The 15,531-nt window shown below is 58.6% G+C and overlaps 2 long non-coding RNA genes across 3 annotated transcripts; one reads left to right on the top strand and one right to left on the bottom strand.

Annotated features, from left to right (window-relative positions):
- Positions 1-1,046: 1,046 nt before the first annotated feature.
- On the top strand, positions 1,047-3,055 carry LOC135321180 (uncharacterized). Its single transcript, XR_010380758.1, has 3 exons — positions 1,047-1,164; positions 2,040-2,164; positions 2,761-3,055. It is a non-coding gene; the product is annotated as an uncharacterized LOC135321180 (long non-coding RNA).
- Positions 3,056-6,841: 3,786 nt separating this feature from the next.
- LOC116153158 (uncharacterized) lies at positions 6,842-15,270 on the bottom strand. 2 transcript variants are annotated; one of them, XR_010380756.1, is made up of 5 exons: positions 15,044-15,270; positions 13,803-13,992; positions 11,112-11,203; positions 7,551-8,677; positions 6,842-7,022 (listed from the first exon to the last, which is right to left on the bottom strand). It is a non-coding gene; the product is annotated as an uncharacterized LOC116153158 (long non-coding RNA). The 2 variants fall into 2 exon arrangements; XR_010380755.1 differs by lacking the exon at positions 6,842-7,022 and having other exon boundaries at positions 7,206-8,677.
- Between the last annotated feature and the right edge of the window lie 261 nt (positions 15,271-15,531).

The raw sequence follows: 15,531 nt of genomic DNA, 5'->3' as shown, positions 1-15,531 counted from the left end.
TGTGTTGAAGTCACTCAACCCTGCTGCGGTGCTGGAAGAGCAGTTATAGTGGTGTGGCTGAGTGCCAATAAAACTTTATTTGCAAGACAAGCATCGGACCAGATTTGGCCCAGGGGCCGTAGTCTGCAGACGCAGGCTTGGCTGATGGAGACTCAGTTTAGAAAATACAGGTGCCCCGTGTGTATAAACACACGGGCACACACTGAGGATATGTTCAGTCCTGACCCTTCAGGAAGAAGCATTTCCTCTGCCCCTCAAGCCGAGGGCCTGACGTTCAGTCTTCACACACGTAACCGAGGGGTGCTCACTGGGGAGCCTCCCCACCTACGGAGTCAACAGGTGGCAGAGTAAACGCAACCTGAGGCTCCCCGCAGAAGGAGCCGGCAGCGAGGGCGCCCTGCCCAGCAGAGCCGCTGGGACGCGGGACGCCGGAGGAGCCCAGCGGCGTGGGTGAGCATATGAAGCGGCCCGGACCAGGCGCTGTCTGAGCAGCCACACGCTTCTTACAGTCCTCAAGGGGGCCGGCTGGGAGCTTGCCACGGACTCTGCTCTGCCTTATGGGTCTGACACCCGGGCCGCAGCCAGAGAAGTGTCCTGGCTTTCACAGAAGCTTCATAGTGGACAAGGATGGAAGAACCTCCCCCGGGACCGGAATGTGACCTTCTACCCCGGGGACTAGCTCCGCAGCTCAGCAGAGCCCCCTGTCCAGCACTTGTCCTGGTCTGGGTTTGTCTGGTGTCCCTGGGCTTCGAGGACTCCATGAGCTTTAGCCAGGCTGGACAGTCACAGCCTGAGCACACAAGGACCCCCACAGCCCTGCTGGGGTAGTGGCACTCTGTTCTTCTGATGGACCAAAGAACAGACAGAGGGGACACGACCTGAGTGGTGGACAGAGAGCAACTCAGGGTGGCCCCAGGGAGGGCGACCAGAACGGGGTCCCTGCTGGCCCAGGGCAGGCATGCCATGCCACTGGTTCATCTGGCCCTCTCCAGCACAGGGAGGCCCAGTGGATGCCCCTCTCTCCCCCTCCCTCCCTTTCCCCCTCCCTCACGCCCCTGACTCCTTCCTGACCAGGCACTCACTCTGGGCCAGGACCCCATCTGGCAGCTGAAGCTGAAGCAGTGACAGCAGGCGGGAAGTAGAAGCCTTACCAGCAGCCTGCAGGTCAGGAGAGGACCTGGGTACGGCGCCAGCCTCCCGGGAGCTGAGACCCCAGGGGAGGGGACAACCCCAGGGGGCTGCCTGGAGGTCTCCACAGCCTGGAGGCCTGTGTGAGGAGGGCCTGTGCAGACCCAGATAGAGCCCGCAGCCTCAGGGCCTGCCCCACCATGGCATCTGGGGCCTGGGGCTGGCCTGGTCACACCTGGGCAGCACTGGGCCTCTGGGGTCATGTGTAGTGTCAGCCTGGCCCAGGAGCGGACCTGCCATGGGAGGTGAACCCTTCTGCTCCAGCGGGCCTCAGCCCCATGGCTGTGTCCTGGGCTGGGGACACACTCCTCCCTGAGGATCCCCTGCCTGCCAGGGGCAGGAGGGCCCATCTGCCCCAGAGGACAGCCCCTCCCACCCCCGGCTCGGCTCTGGCCCTGGCCTCCTTGTCTGCAATGCCAGCCCTGAGCTCCTTTTCTCAGCAGCTGAGCCCCTTCCCTTTGGGCCCGCCCTCCGCTCCCCGGGGAGCCGTGCCACCTGGACCCGCTCATGGGCCTTCACTCTGATCGGAAAATGCACCCGTGCCTCTGTGTGTGCTGTTCCCTCTGCCTGGGAAACTTGATCCTTTCTTCTCTCAGAGCTGTGGCCTCGCCTCCCTCCAGGGAGTCAGTGCAACTGTCTGGAGTGCTCAGTGCCTTTCTGCCAGGCCATGTGCCTCATGGGTCGCCCTGTCTGTGTCCGGCCTGCCCTGTCGGGCAGGACCTCGCTTCATGCAACACGTGGTAGGGGCAGGAGAAACCTGGGCCTGGGCTTGGCTGACCTGCCCTGGCTGGTCAGCAGGCGGGTGCAGCCCAGGGAAACCTTGGAGGTGTGTGTGCTTTGTTCCAAAACAGGAAGGTGTCCTGCGTTCAGGTACCTGTGACCACGAGAGGAGCTGCTGCAATCCAGAGAGGCACATCCTCAGTCTGGGAGCAGATTGGGAGCCACGAGCCACTGGCGCCAGTGGACAGGGCAGCAGGTAACGACCTCTGTCTCCCTCCCGGTGTCCTGGAGACAAGGGCCACCTGGCCAGGTGGGCCAGGCAGTGTTGGCCCCGATGCCAAGGTCACCGCCCTGGGAACCACGTCTTGCAGCTCAGTGAGGACTGGCCAGCTCCCCCTCCACAGCCAGGCTGGGCCCTGGGCCAGCAGCCATGGGGCCTTGGGGGCGTGCAGTCCAGACCAGCGCTGGGTGCCTGCCCTTCCCCTCCCCGGGCCCCCCAGGCCCAGCTTCCTGTGGACCAGGGGTGTCTTAGTTCTCCAGGCAGGGCTGCTGCCTGCCCCACATGCCACAAACTGTCTGTCTCCTAAATTTAACTTCTGGTTTTCCATAATTGATGTGAAAAGCAGAAACGATTGCTTTTGCCTGTGGGTCTGCACCCCGCCGTGCCCCAGAGCCCTGGCGTGAAGGCAGGCGGGTGCCATCTGCCCCTTGGCGCTCCAGCCGGACAGCGACCTTGTCTGCTGGTACCGATGGCTTCTCGTCCCTTCCACCCGCTGGTGTCTCCACAGAGGCTGTTTTAAACCTATGGCTAAGCCAGCCTGTGCGACATCCCATCTGCTCACGTTTTCACAGACAGCCCAGACAGGGAAGGACTGGCCTGAAACCCGCAGCCTCAGCCAGAGCGGCAGGACCCCCAGGGCTGCCTGGGGTGAAATGCAGCTCTGCCTCCGGGTGTCCAGGCCCGAGGTGCCCTGGCCCGGTCACCGTCTGAGTGGTGAGAGCAGCTGTCTGCGGGGAGGAGGTGGCCCAGAGCCCGTCGGACGGAGCAGCCCCCGCTGAGGCACGGCATCCCTGGGTATCGCCCCCTCCTGCCCCGGGAGGTGCCACAGGCCCAGCCTCATGATACCATTCGTTAACGCCCCGCCCCGCCCCGCCCCGCCCCACACCCCGCCCCGCCCCGCCACCTCCCCCACCCCGCCCAGCCCCGCCCCGCCCTGCTGGGTGCTGCTTCTCTGTCCCCCGGGCGCAAGGGCGCAGGAGTGCAGGACGCCAGGCCTTTGGTGTTTGCACGTGTAGCAGAGGGCCAGGATCCCGGCCTCGACGCCGCGTGGGTCGCCCTGTCGGTGTCCGGCCACGGTGGAGCAGGACTGGGCGGGCCCCAGGGCTTTGTTTTCACAACCATGAGGACTGGACCGCGGGAAATTCCGCAGCAGACTCTTCTCGCTGGTGCAGGTGGTCCTCCAGGCGCCGAGCGGCCAGCAGGCGGACCAGCCCCTGGCTGCGTGGTGACAAAGGATGAGTCACTCACAGCAACGAGTGCCCATGTAGAAACGAGCAGCCCAGCGACTGTGACCGTGCATCCCTGGGCTCCCGAGGCGCCCGCCCCGTGTGTTGAGATTCTCGGGGCCTCATGGGGGCTCTGCCCCTTTCCCATTTGGGGGTCTGGGGTGCTGGGTTGTTTATGATGTGACAAGGGTGGCAAACCCTAGAGGATGCTGGCCCCAGAGCCCCAAGCCTGCCCTGTGAATTGGGAGCTTTGGCCAGGCTGTGTCCAAAGTGCCCTCCCACCGCCGCGGCCTGAGCCCCCGTGGGGCAGCTGGGGTACCAACTGGCCAAATTTACAAGGAGGTAAAGAGATGCTTTTGAGCAGCTGCTCTCACCTCAGAGGGTGTGATCTTTCCATCCTTGGGGACTGCACAGCTTGTCCCGCTGGTCCTCTTTAGCCATAAAGGCAGGACCCAGCGGGGAGGAAGCCCCCAGGGTCAGCCGCCTCTTTGCCACGGGCCCTATGCTTGTCTGAGCACCCAGGTCACCTCTCATCTGCATCCTTCTCAGGAGAGTATGGGCTGAGGGCACCCTGCCCACTGAGGCCCGGGAAGCCAAGAGGTGCCTCGGACCCCAGACTCTCCTGTCCAGGCCTTGATCCCCTGAAGCACTGCCCACTCCTCGGCCTCCCCTGCCAAGCTGAAGGAGCCCTGGGAACGCCCCTTCCAGACGGAGGGTGGGCCGCGTGGAGATACCTCTGAGGGCAGCCCCCAGGAGTCTGGGCGTGACCCCTGAACTGTGGAAGGCCTCAGAAGCCAGAATTTCAGGGATTTTGGGGGTGACTTCTAGCACTCGGTTGCCCACCCCTGATGGCAGGCCCACACCTGGCTGTTGTGAGTTTTCCTCGGTGTTGGGGGTGGTGAGGGCAGGGGGCATGAGTGGCACCCAGCACTGTCCTCCTGAGTCCACTCTGGATTCCCGGAGGAGACAGGTCCCCCGGCTCCATCCTCAGGACTCTGGGAGCCCTGCACAGGGGTTGCGAGCAGACTCCTCATGGGGCCCGGAGAGGAGGGTCCTAGCCTCCTTCCTGGAGGCGGTGGTGTGGGGTGTGGGGCTCAGCAGCTCTCTGCCCCGCCTGGACCAGAGCCCGGGATGCATGTGCTTCAAGGGCTGCGGTGAGCAGGGGGCCCAGGGCTGCCAGGCACGCAGGTGCCAAGTACTGCAAGGCCTCCGGGCCCTCATCACATTCCTCTGGCCTCAGGACTCAGAATTTCAGGGAGTTTTTAAAGGCCCCCACAAACCTGAGCGCACCCCTCATGCCAGGACGGCCATCACGCTCTTCTCTGAGCTGACCGTGGAATCCAAACCAGAAGGCGGGGTTGTCTGTGAGAGCTTCTGCTCAGGGCAGACACAGCTCTGCTGGGGCTGGTCCTGCTACTGTGTGCCTTCACCAAAGCCAGCACTCCCAATGCCAGCAGACCCGCCGTGGTGCCAGGAAGACAGGCACCGTGCGCCTGGATCTCAGTGATTTCAGGTGTTGTGGTTGGCTGGTGTCCCCCCAGAATGTATGCTCCAGTTCTAGCCCCCGGGACCTGTGAATGTGACCTTATCATAGGGTCATTGCTGCTGTGATCAAGGTAAGTTGAGGTCACCTGGGGCAGGTGGGCGCCCACCCAATGACTGGTGTCCCGACAAGGAGCAGGAGGCTCAGGCACAGACGCAGACACACAGGCGAGGCCGCGTGACGACGGAGGCAGAGACTGGAGGGACGGGGCCACAAGCCAAGAGATGCCAAGGATTGCCGGCCGTCAGCGGAAGCTGGGAGAGGTGGCAAGGACCCTCCTCTAGAGGCTTCGGAGGAGTGTGTCCCGGCCCACACCTTGACTGTGGACGCCTGGCCTCCAGAGCCGGCGGAGAGCACATTCCTGCTGTCCCTGAGCCCCCAGTCTGGGGGACTTGTCTTACAGGCCCAGAAAGCTGACGCGTCAGGGAGCCCCTAACACCTGGGACTCACTTTTGGGTTTTGCTGTCAACAGCTTACGTGCCGAGGGCTGGGGTGCTCATGGCCGGGCGGGCACCCCGGCCGGGCGGGCTCCCCAGCCGCCCGCTGCCTGTCGGTGCCTGGGCACAGCTCAGCGGCCTGGGCCCCACCACCTGGGCATGGCCCCCCCTGGGGGCCCATCCGTGTCTCCTTCACAAGCCTCGCTGTTCTCTTCATTCTCACACCCCCATGACTCTCGAAACTGGTTCAGCAAACACAAAAGTGGAAGTTGTTTTCTGGCTACGCAAACGCTCCGATGATGACAGGAAGCTGTCCCTGTGGCTGCTCAGCCCCATTGGCGAGGTTGAGGAAACACAGATGGAGCAGAGTGGCTGTGACCAAGTGCCCCGGCACCTCCCGGCACCTCCCGGCAGGCTGCCAGCCCAGCCCGACCTCCGAAACACACCCCAGCTCTTATGGAAAGAGCTTGAGAAATGGCCCTTGTGGCTGCAAGACTCGGCCCACGTCCCCAGGGACTCTTGTGCCCACAGGCCTCCCTTGTCTGACCCTCAGAGAACGTCCTAAACTCGGTCATTTCTAGGGTCCGGGGTGGGCGCTGTCGGAGGGGTCTGGAGACGTGAGCACACCTGCCTCTTCCTGGGGCCGGGCCCTGATCCGTCCTCCCTGGCCGGTCCTCTCTGCGGCGGGGGATGCGGGTGCCCACACTCGCCTGCACCTGGGGGTTCAGGAGGCTCGAAAGACACAGTATGTGGGAAGACTCTGCCAACTGCTTGAGTCAGCGCGGCCAGACTACGGAAAACAGGGAGCTTGGTCGTTCTTGGGCACTTCCCGGGAAAATGAGTTCAACGCCTGAGATTCTTTTTAAAATTCTTATTTTCTGTTGACGTGTTGCTGATTTACAACGTTAGTTTCATGTGCACGGCAGGGCGACTCAGCCATACACATGCGTGTTTTCAGACTTTTCCCATTACAGCTCATTACAGGAAGCTGAGCGTAGCTCCCTGTGCTGTACGGTAGGTCCTTGCTGTTTATCTATTTCGTATGTAGTAATGCGTGTCTATACTCCCAAACTCCTAACCTGTCCTCCTCCCCGATTTGGGCGGAAATTTTAGAAGATAAAAGTATTATGTGCTCATTGTAAATAATTATTAAAGGACTAAAATAAATTTAAAACAAATCAAATGCCTGGAAACCCTCTGCTTACACTGGGCCCCTCTCATGCTCTCTTACGTTCACCTGGCCAGGCTTTCGTCTGTATCTGAACTCATTTCATACATGCTGGTATCTGAGTGGAGTTGCCGCCCACGCATTGGTGGGGCCCCGATGGGAGGATGCGGCTCAGGTCAGAGCCCACGCTCATTCACTCCCGACGCAGCCTTGATGCTCAGAGTTTGTCAGTCTCTCCTATTCCAATTTATTAATGAACAAACAACCCCCCCCCCCGCCCTGTGATTTGCTGAGCCGCTGGGTAGGCCTCGAAGTGCAGGAAGCTGATACTCTCATTATCAGCTCGTCCTGCGAGCAGGTCTGCTGGGTTTAGCTGCAGCTGAGCTCAAGCATGGACCACGGGGTTTCTAGAGCCAATGTATTCATTGTCTCTCTCTGACATCGGGGAGCCGTTTTCGACCTGCTGTGCAGAAGAGGGTTAGCGAGCAGGCCCGCCTGCCCCCTCAGAAAGGCCGGCTCGCAAGGCTGGCCGGGGCCGGGGGGGGGGGGGCCGGGAGGGCCCGGCTGCCCCTAAAGGTTGGTGCAACTGTGGCTCGTGTGAGAGCCGCTTCCTCCTGGGAGTGGGTCCCCACCAGGCACGGGTGCCCGGGACCACCCCCAGGACAGCCCCGGGGCCCTGCGGGGTGGACGGCACCTCCCGTGTCACACAGCTGGTGGCGGGCACTGAGCGTGTCGTGTGTGGGGAGGGGGCTCTGGAAGCTCAGCCTGGTCCCCGACTTCTCCCCCCGCCCGCCCCGCCGTGCTCCTCTTCCTCTCACTGAGGCTGCCTTGTTCCCGCTCTCCGTCCTGAACGCAGCCTGAGTGCGGCCTCCGCTGGGTCCTGGGGGCCCCGAGTGAATCGAGCCCCAGTGGTCTTGGGGACCCTGACAAAGATGCCTAACTGACTTTTTTAAGCTCAGGGAGCTGACCGCTTTCCCTTAACACTGACAAGACTGTGAGCAGAGCCGCGTTTCTGTCCTCCGTTCAACACACTTCTTCCTGGGAGAGGTGCGGACCTTTCGCTTCAGGAATTCACGGTTTTGTTTATCCCCCGTTTACTGACAGTCTCCTCTGTGTCAGCCGCGAGAGTAAGCGGTGATGAACGAGACGGCCCCGGGGAGGCACAGGCGCAGCTGTGAGCTGTGGCTCAGGGAGGTCCAGCACCAGCAGGGAGCACGTCCCCGGTGGGGACGGCGGCCGGGTGGGCTTTCTGAACCTGATGGGGAGAAGGGTTACAGGGCAGAGTGGGCCAGGCCCACGGATCTGGGCACAATCTGGACAGAGGAGGGCACATTTGGGGTTTATCCCGAAAGCCCCACAGCATCACGGACGTTACCTACAGCACTGACAGATCACAGCAAGGAATGTGCTTTGCCAGTCGGCCAGGAAAGGAAGGAGTCTCCAGTGTCTGGAGGGCAGAGGGCCCCAAACATGAGTGAGTATCAGAATCCCCAGACTTTCCCGCTCAGCAGGACCAGCCTGAGAATCTGCTCATCTGGCAGGAGACTCAGCAAGGAGCCGAGGAGGCCTGGAGTCCAGCGGATCCGCAGGACAGGAAGGCTCGGAGGGGATGGCTCTGGGGTCAGAGGCCACCTGACTCTAAAAGCCTGTGCTTGGGCCCCACCCTGGGAGTCCCTCCAGCCTGGGGACCACTTGCTGGCCCTACAGGGACAGAGACACCCAGTGGCTGGACTGAGGCCCCACTGGGAACTTCACCTCTTCTCTCAAAACAGCTTTCTTGTCCTTCCTGACGGCAGAAGTGACCCAGGCTGGCTGCTGGGGGGGGTGGTGGTGGTGGGGGCGGACTACAGGAAGGTCTGAAGAGGACCACCCCCCTGGCCCAAGGTCCAGCCCAAGGCAGGGGTGAATCCGCTGGCGAGGCGCCGACTCTGCAGAGGGTCTGGGCGGGTGCCCGTGTCCCAGTGCCCACCTTCCCGCAGGGCTGTGCTCTGGGTGTGAGCGACGCGGCTGTGACCCCTGCAGAGTCTGTGGGGACAAGCCAAGGCAGCGACAGGAGACACGGGCACCGGGGGACAGCCACGAACTTAAAACATCTTCAGAGTCACGGCAGAAATCCTGCAAACAGACGCAGAAGCAGAGCACATGGCCCCGCCCCCACACCCGCCGTCCTCGCTTGTCCTCGTTTCTCTGACCCGCCCCCGCCCCATGTTCACGTGTCCGAGCACCCCTCAGACATTGTGTTACTTCACCCAGATCGCCAGCGGGCATCTAAAGGTATGGGCACTTTCTTACAGGGCCTCAGTGTCATCATTATACCTAACAACACTAAGGCCGGTTCCTTAGTATCATCTGATGGCCTGTCCAGAGGCAGATTTTTCCAATCATCTAAAAGATGTCTTTTCAAAGTGATTTGTTAAGAGTTGGGATTCAGACTAGGTCCCAGCGACGTGTGTCGCTGGGTGAAGGTCTCTTTTACTGGCCAGCAGTCTTCTCTCGCTTTGGTGGGAACGCTTCAGCAGGAGGCCTGTCCAAAATCAGATCCTGGCTCAGGAGGGCAGGGTGGGGCCCGAGACTCTGCATTTATAAGCAGCCTCACTGAGATGGAAAGCTCTGGGTCTGAAGGCCTTTGCTGGCTGCCCACTGCCCCGGCCACCTGGCCAGCCTCCTCTCCCTGAATCTCTCCCACCCTCCCCAAAGCCCCCTGGGGCACAGACTTCCTGTCCCAGGGCCCTCTGGGCAGAGGGAAAGGATAAAGGGGGCATGACAGGAGGGTCACCATTCCCCGGGGCCCAAGGCCACACGTGATTTCCTGGTGGAGAAGGTGAGAGGGCCCCGAGAAGGGCCCTCGTAAGTCAGGAGATGTCCCCTTCCTCTGTACAGACCCCTCCCCTCAGGCTCCTTTCGGAGGGCCCAGCTCAGACCTTCACCCAGCCATGCTGGAAGCCCTGGGGGCCAGCTCCCAGCCTGGATGCCTCCTCGCCTCTGCCCTGCGCTGGAGGGGGTTCTGGGAATGTCAGCTCATGCCTGTGGGGCTGCCTCTGCCCCCCAGATCTGGCGTGCGGGGTGGGGGTGACTGAGGTCACAGGCCTCCTGCTGACCTCTCCCCGTTCCCCTGCACCCAGGAAGCTGGGCTGGGGCTGCCGAGCTCCCGAGACACCAGACGTGGCTCAGGAGGTGCAGACAAGGCTGGGGGGGGGTGTGTCAGGGCCATCGGGAGCCTGAGAAGATAGTTGTGCTCACTGTCCCTCCAGGAGCACAGCTTGTGCTGTGGGAGGAAGACCTAGAGGGGACTGGGGCCCCTCCTCTGCCGGATCCGTCTGGGAAGGGCTGAACCTAAAAGCCCAGGTGGGAGGTGGGATTCCTGTATGTTCTAGAAGCCCAGCGTGCGGTGAGCAGGAACTGGGTCTGCCCGTCCGCGGCGCTCTACAGAACTTAGCTCAGCCCATCCCGGCTCCCCTCGAGGAAAGCAGGCTTTAAAATTCCCCATGCATGGATGGGAACACTGAGGCATGGCGCAGGGACGTGACCGGCCCAGGGGCAGCTCCACGCACAGTGGGGAAGAGCGCGGGGCTGGCCTGGAGGAGAAGGGGCCTGGGCCCGCGTCCCCCCGACACTGACCCTGTGTGCACCCACTGACGGACACCCGGAATGAGCTGGGGCTCCCCGCCCGCCGGCCCAGGTGGGCACGCGGAGGAAGAGGTGTCGGGTCATTCTGAGGGTGTGCCTGTCATCGGGGCCTCAGCCCGGCTCTCCCTGGGAGGTGGGCAGGTCTGCTCCAGCTCAGCCAGGGCCCTGGTCCCCCTGGGTCAGGCAGGGGCCGGTGCCCCAGGCAGACAGGACCTGTGTGGCAATTCACAAGGGGGACTTACCCATCAGGGGCGCCCTGCTAATCTTCATACCATTTCTAGTCGCATTCTGGCTCCTACCTCTTTTCCCCCCTTGTTCCCAGAATGTGACTCAGACCACAGGGCATCTCCTTCCGCGCTGATCTGTCCAAGAGAGCTCGCTCTCCGCCATCAGGGTCTGCACGGATCATGGCCTGATCTCTGGCTCCCCTGGTGTATGGCTGCCTCTGCTCCACCCTTGCCGGGATGCCCCCTCCAGAGGGCCCCTTCACTTCACAAATTGCACCGTGGGTTGGGGGAGTCAGGCTCCTGACTCGAAGCCATGGCTGCTTCCTGAGGAGGCCTGAATCCACAGGGCAACGTGGCCACAGGGACTGTAGCCCCACACCCGCTCCTGGGGACAGCTGAGCAAATGGCACCATGATCGGGGTGTGGGCTGGCCTCCTGTCTCCCTCACCTCTACTCCTGAATAACAAATAGGAAAGGAATTGATCCCCAAACTCCTTCCTCCAAGGTCAGCCTCTCTTCTGCCAAGATCCAAGAAAAGATTTAATTTCAGCCACTTTCGCTGCCAATTTTGTTTTTGCGAAGTCATCTTCTGACCTCCAAGTCTGAATTAAAGCCTCCCTGAGCTATGTTTTCTGGGGCTGAAGCGGGAATGAAGAGCCCCGTGGGGGCTCCTGCTGCCCACAGACCCACCTCACCTGTGTCGGAGGAATTTCACTCGCAGGTCGTCAGCACGCAGAGGGTCTCGGATGACTGATGGACCCTTCAGGAAAATAACTAGCACACCATCCTAAGCAGAGAAACACAAGTTCGGGGGAAAAAACACAGATGGAAGATACTGACTCTGAAAAGCATGGAGGTGGATGACCTTGAGTACAAAAACTCTGTGTTTGGGAAGGTAACCTAAGGGGTCTGCGGAAGCACCCCCGATGGCCCGTGTGAAGCAGCTGACGGGCAATGACACGACCAGTAACAGAAGGTCAGCTGGGTGAGTTCTGGGATGTTCAAGCCATGACGGCTGCAGCCGCGGAGCCTGGTAGAGTGAAACGGTGTAGGTATAAATCACCCGTCAGTGGGACAGAAGCCAAACGCAGCTGCACAGGCAGCGCCCAAAGCCGCGGTTCTCAGCCCTGCCGCCCGCGGGACTCAACCGAGGAGCCGTTAAAGCCGCCTGGGCCAGACGCCCCCACAGCTGCCCTGGCTCCATGAGGCTCGAGGGTGGGTATTGCTCACTGTTGCCCGGGGGTTCCCGTTGCTGCCATGGCTGAGATCCAGTATCCCAACAAAGTGTCAGATGTCACCAAGGCTGCCTCTGTGGACTGTACCAGCCAGGGCTCCGCGGGAATTCACTTTGGCTTGTTTGAATGATAAGGGGTTTATTGGCGGTGCCAGTCCCCGCTCCTGATTGTTGGGAGGACTGAAGATGAGAGCCATCCCAGGCTTCCAGGAATGACCCAGAGCTACGTCACTGACCTGGGCCACCACCCAGTAGCCCTCTGTCTTCAAGACCCTTGTGAGTTTGTGGCAATGGTGACCGGGAAGCGGGGTTCTAGCCCTGCGGCCTCTGCAGGATAGGAAAGCACACAGGTTGGGCGTGCCGACGTGTGGGCTCTGCGTGTTTCTCCAGTTTAACGTCTAAGCATAAAAGACAGAGTGACACGGGGCACTAGGCCAAATGGAGACCCCAAGGATATCAGGGTCTTAGCCCTGTGAATGTCATCTTAAAAAGAAAGTTTTTGCAGGTGTATTTAAATGAAGGGTCCTGAGATGGGGACATTATTCTGGATTGTCTGGATGGTCCCTAGATGCCATCCCAAGGGTCCTGGTCCTTATAAGAGGGACAGATGGAGATTAGACACAGAGAAGGCAGAGGACGATGTGACGATGGAGGCAGAGATTTGAAGAGGCTACGATGTTGGCTCTGAAGATGGAGGAAGAGGCCACAAGCCAAGGAGTGCAGGACTGGAAGCCAGGGGAGGCAAGGACAGGGTCTCCCCTGGAGCCTCTGGAGGGACCCTGCCAACACCAACGCCTTGATTTTGGTGAAGTGAAACTGATGTTGGACTTGTGGGCAGCAGAACTACAACGGGATAAATTCGAGTTGTATTTTAGCCACCATGTTTGTGAGAAGAGGTTACAAGAGGCCACTGGAAGCTCACACAGGTGGTTAAAGAGAAGTTGTCCCAAACGGCACATGCAAACCCACACACACAGACACAGTCACCACGTGGGAGTGTGGACCCCAGGCTCCTTCAAGCCCCACTCAGCCAGGACCGTCCCTGGAATGACCTCTTCCTGACTCCGGGGTGGGTGGGGGAGGGAGTCACCCAAGCAGAGGCCACCCCCAACTCTCTGCGTTCTCAAGGCACTTTTTTATAGCCTCATACTGCTTTGTAGTTTTAAAGTTTTTGGTTATTTGTTTTTCAAAGCATTTCAAATGCCTCCTTTTGCAAACACTCAAACATGCTGAGGCATCGATTTAACGTTCAGAGGTATTTCAATGTTGTGGATACAGATATACCGTCTTTTATGCATGTTGCAAACATTTTCTCCTATAACTGGAAGCTTTCATTCTTAGTTTAGATTTGAATCCGTCTGGAATTGTGTGTGTATGTAAAACAAGGAAGACACGGCATTTTACCTCCCCAGACACTCTGCTCAACAAACACGGTTCAGAAAGTGGACTGCCTATTCCCTGCTGGTTTGAAATACCACCTTCATCACAAGCTAAATTCATTTGTATCTGTTTTACTTCACTTATCTTTTAGTCCGTCCCTTTGCCAGTACTGAATTATTGTAATTATCAGAGCTTTCAGATTGATTTGCCGAAAGATAGATAAATTTCCCTTAGTTAACTTTCCTTTGACATGTTTCAAGTTTTCCTTGCTATTCACTCTTACTGGTTTTGCCTAGATTAGCTTGAGAGTGAACTTAAGTTCCTAAAGTACTCTATTACGATTTTTATAGAAATTGCATTAAATTTATAATACTTAGTCTTCCTTTCCAGGAAAATAGTCTATCTCTCAATTATTCATGTAAATTTTATGTCATAACCTATTACAGTTTTTTTCTTATAACGAACTTGTCCACTTACTGTTAAATTTCTTCGTAGGTACTTACAAGTGTTTTTTGCTGTTGTGAATGGAATCTGTCTTTTATTACATTTTAAAATATCTGAAAGTTTTCAAAATCCATGGATCCACCACTAGATTTAAGACATGTTACCATTTTTTTCCTTTTGCTTCAGATCTTGTTTTGTTTTGTTTTAATGGCAGCATTGGTGATTGAACCCAGGACCTCCTGCATGCTAAGCATGCACTCTACCACTGCTATACCCACCCCCCCACAAGATCTTGTTTTTTAAAACAATAAAATGTACTGATACTTACAGTAATCAAAAGAGTATGGTACTGGAAAAAGGAAAGATGAATGCATCAGAACAGAGTGTCTAAAAACAGACCCAACGCACATGGTCAGTGGTTTCTGTCAAGGGACCCAGAGTGGCTGAGCAGGGAAGGTAAAATTCTCCAGTGAGCGGTGCTCCAACAATTGGACATCAATTCAAGCTGCATCGTAGACCTGAAGGTAAAAGTGGAAACAACAAAACTGCTAGAAGAAAAGACAAGAGGAAATCTTTGCAGCCTCGTAGGCAAAGATTTCTCAGGACACACAGAAAGCACACACACACACACACACACACACACACACACACAAAAGGTAAATAAGACCTCATAAAAATTAGACACTTCTGCTCATCAAAAGCATCATCAAGAAAATAAAGACAAAAATTAAATGTAAAAAAAGGAATGGGCAAATCACAACTGGTAGCAAATATTCACAGCACATACAGTTGACAAATGAGCTGTATCCAGAATGTGTAAAGAATCCTGCAACTTAATAATACAGAGCCAAACATCCAACATTTTTTTTAACGGACAAAGACTTGAGCAGACACTTCACAAAAAAAAAAAAAAAAAAAAAAAAAAAAAAGATATACAAGTGGTCAGTAAGCACATGAAAAAGCTCTTAACATCATTATCATCAAGGAAATATCAAGGAAAAATATGATGGCTAAAATAAAAAAGGCTGACAATACCAAGTGTTGGCAAAAGCCGGAAGCAACTGGAACCTCTGACACTGCTGATGGGAGTGGAAAATTGCACCGCAGCTTCTTAGAAAGTTAAAAACCTATTTTTCTATGCCCTTCTCGTTTCCCTTCAGTTTCAAGAGAAACTAAAAAGTGTGTCCCCCCGAAGGCTGGCACAAGAACGTTCGAGTCTTCCGGGTAACAGAGACCAGAGGCAGCCCAGAGGTTCACCGACGGGCAAACGGACAAGCAAGCCGCAGCACAGCCCCGAGCCGGGCCGCTTCTCCGCGGTGCGGGGTGGGCACGGCCGGTGTGTCCACGGCCGGGCGAAGCTCAGAACGTGCTGGAAGAATCCGCACCCGGAAGAGTCCGCCTCCGCTGACGGAGATTCCAGGGCCAGCGAAGCCGCCCCGATGCTGGGCGTCAGGTCCGGGGGGCCGCTGGGGTGGGGGCGGGCTGGGAAGGGACACGCGAGCGCTCTCTGGAGCGGCGCACAGCGGATCGCTCGTGGGGGCTGCTGTTGGGGTGGGCGGACCACGTTACCTTCAGAGAACAAGTCAGGGGCTGCGCCATGCTTCTCCTGCTTTAGAACACTTCAACTCGCAGATACCGTGTTCCTCGAGGAGGTGGGAGACCGCGGCCCGCAGGACACCCTGGGTCTGACCCCCAAGCGCGTGAGAGAGGTCAGGTCGCTGACGGTCTCACTTTCCCTCCGTTACTGAACCTCGTGCTGCCGCAGCACAACGCCGCACACGGGCCGGGGGTGCGGGGCTCACGGACCGCAGGCGGGGGCTGCGCGGCGGGCTCGGCGGCTGGTGGCACCGCCTCCCGTCTCACAGGCGGCCCGCCTCTCGCGGCGTCCTCGGCGTCCTCGCGGGGCGGGAGCTCCCCGTCACTTCCCTGAGGGCGCCGACCCCACCCAGGAGGGCTCCACCCACCCGAGCCCATCGCGAGCCGGGGCCCCACCTCCTATCTCCGCCACAGCGAGGGGTTAGGGTCTCAGCGTGCGAATGTGTGGCGGGCGGGAGACG

The sequence above is a fragment of the Camelus dromedarius genome, chromosome 4 (assembly GCF_036321535.1).
Source record: "Camelus dromedarius isolate mCamDro1 chromosome 4, mCamDro1.pat, whole genome shotgun sequence".
Taxonomy (NCBI): Eukaryota; Metazoa; Chordata; class Mammalia; order Artiodactyla; family Camelidae; genus Camelus; species Camelus dromedarius.
The sequence above is the reverse complement of the archived record's forward strand: the minus strand, read 5'-3'. Positions and strand labels throughout refer to the sequence as shown.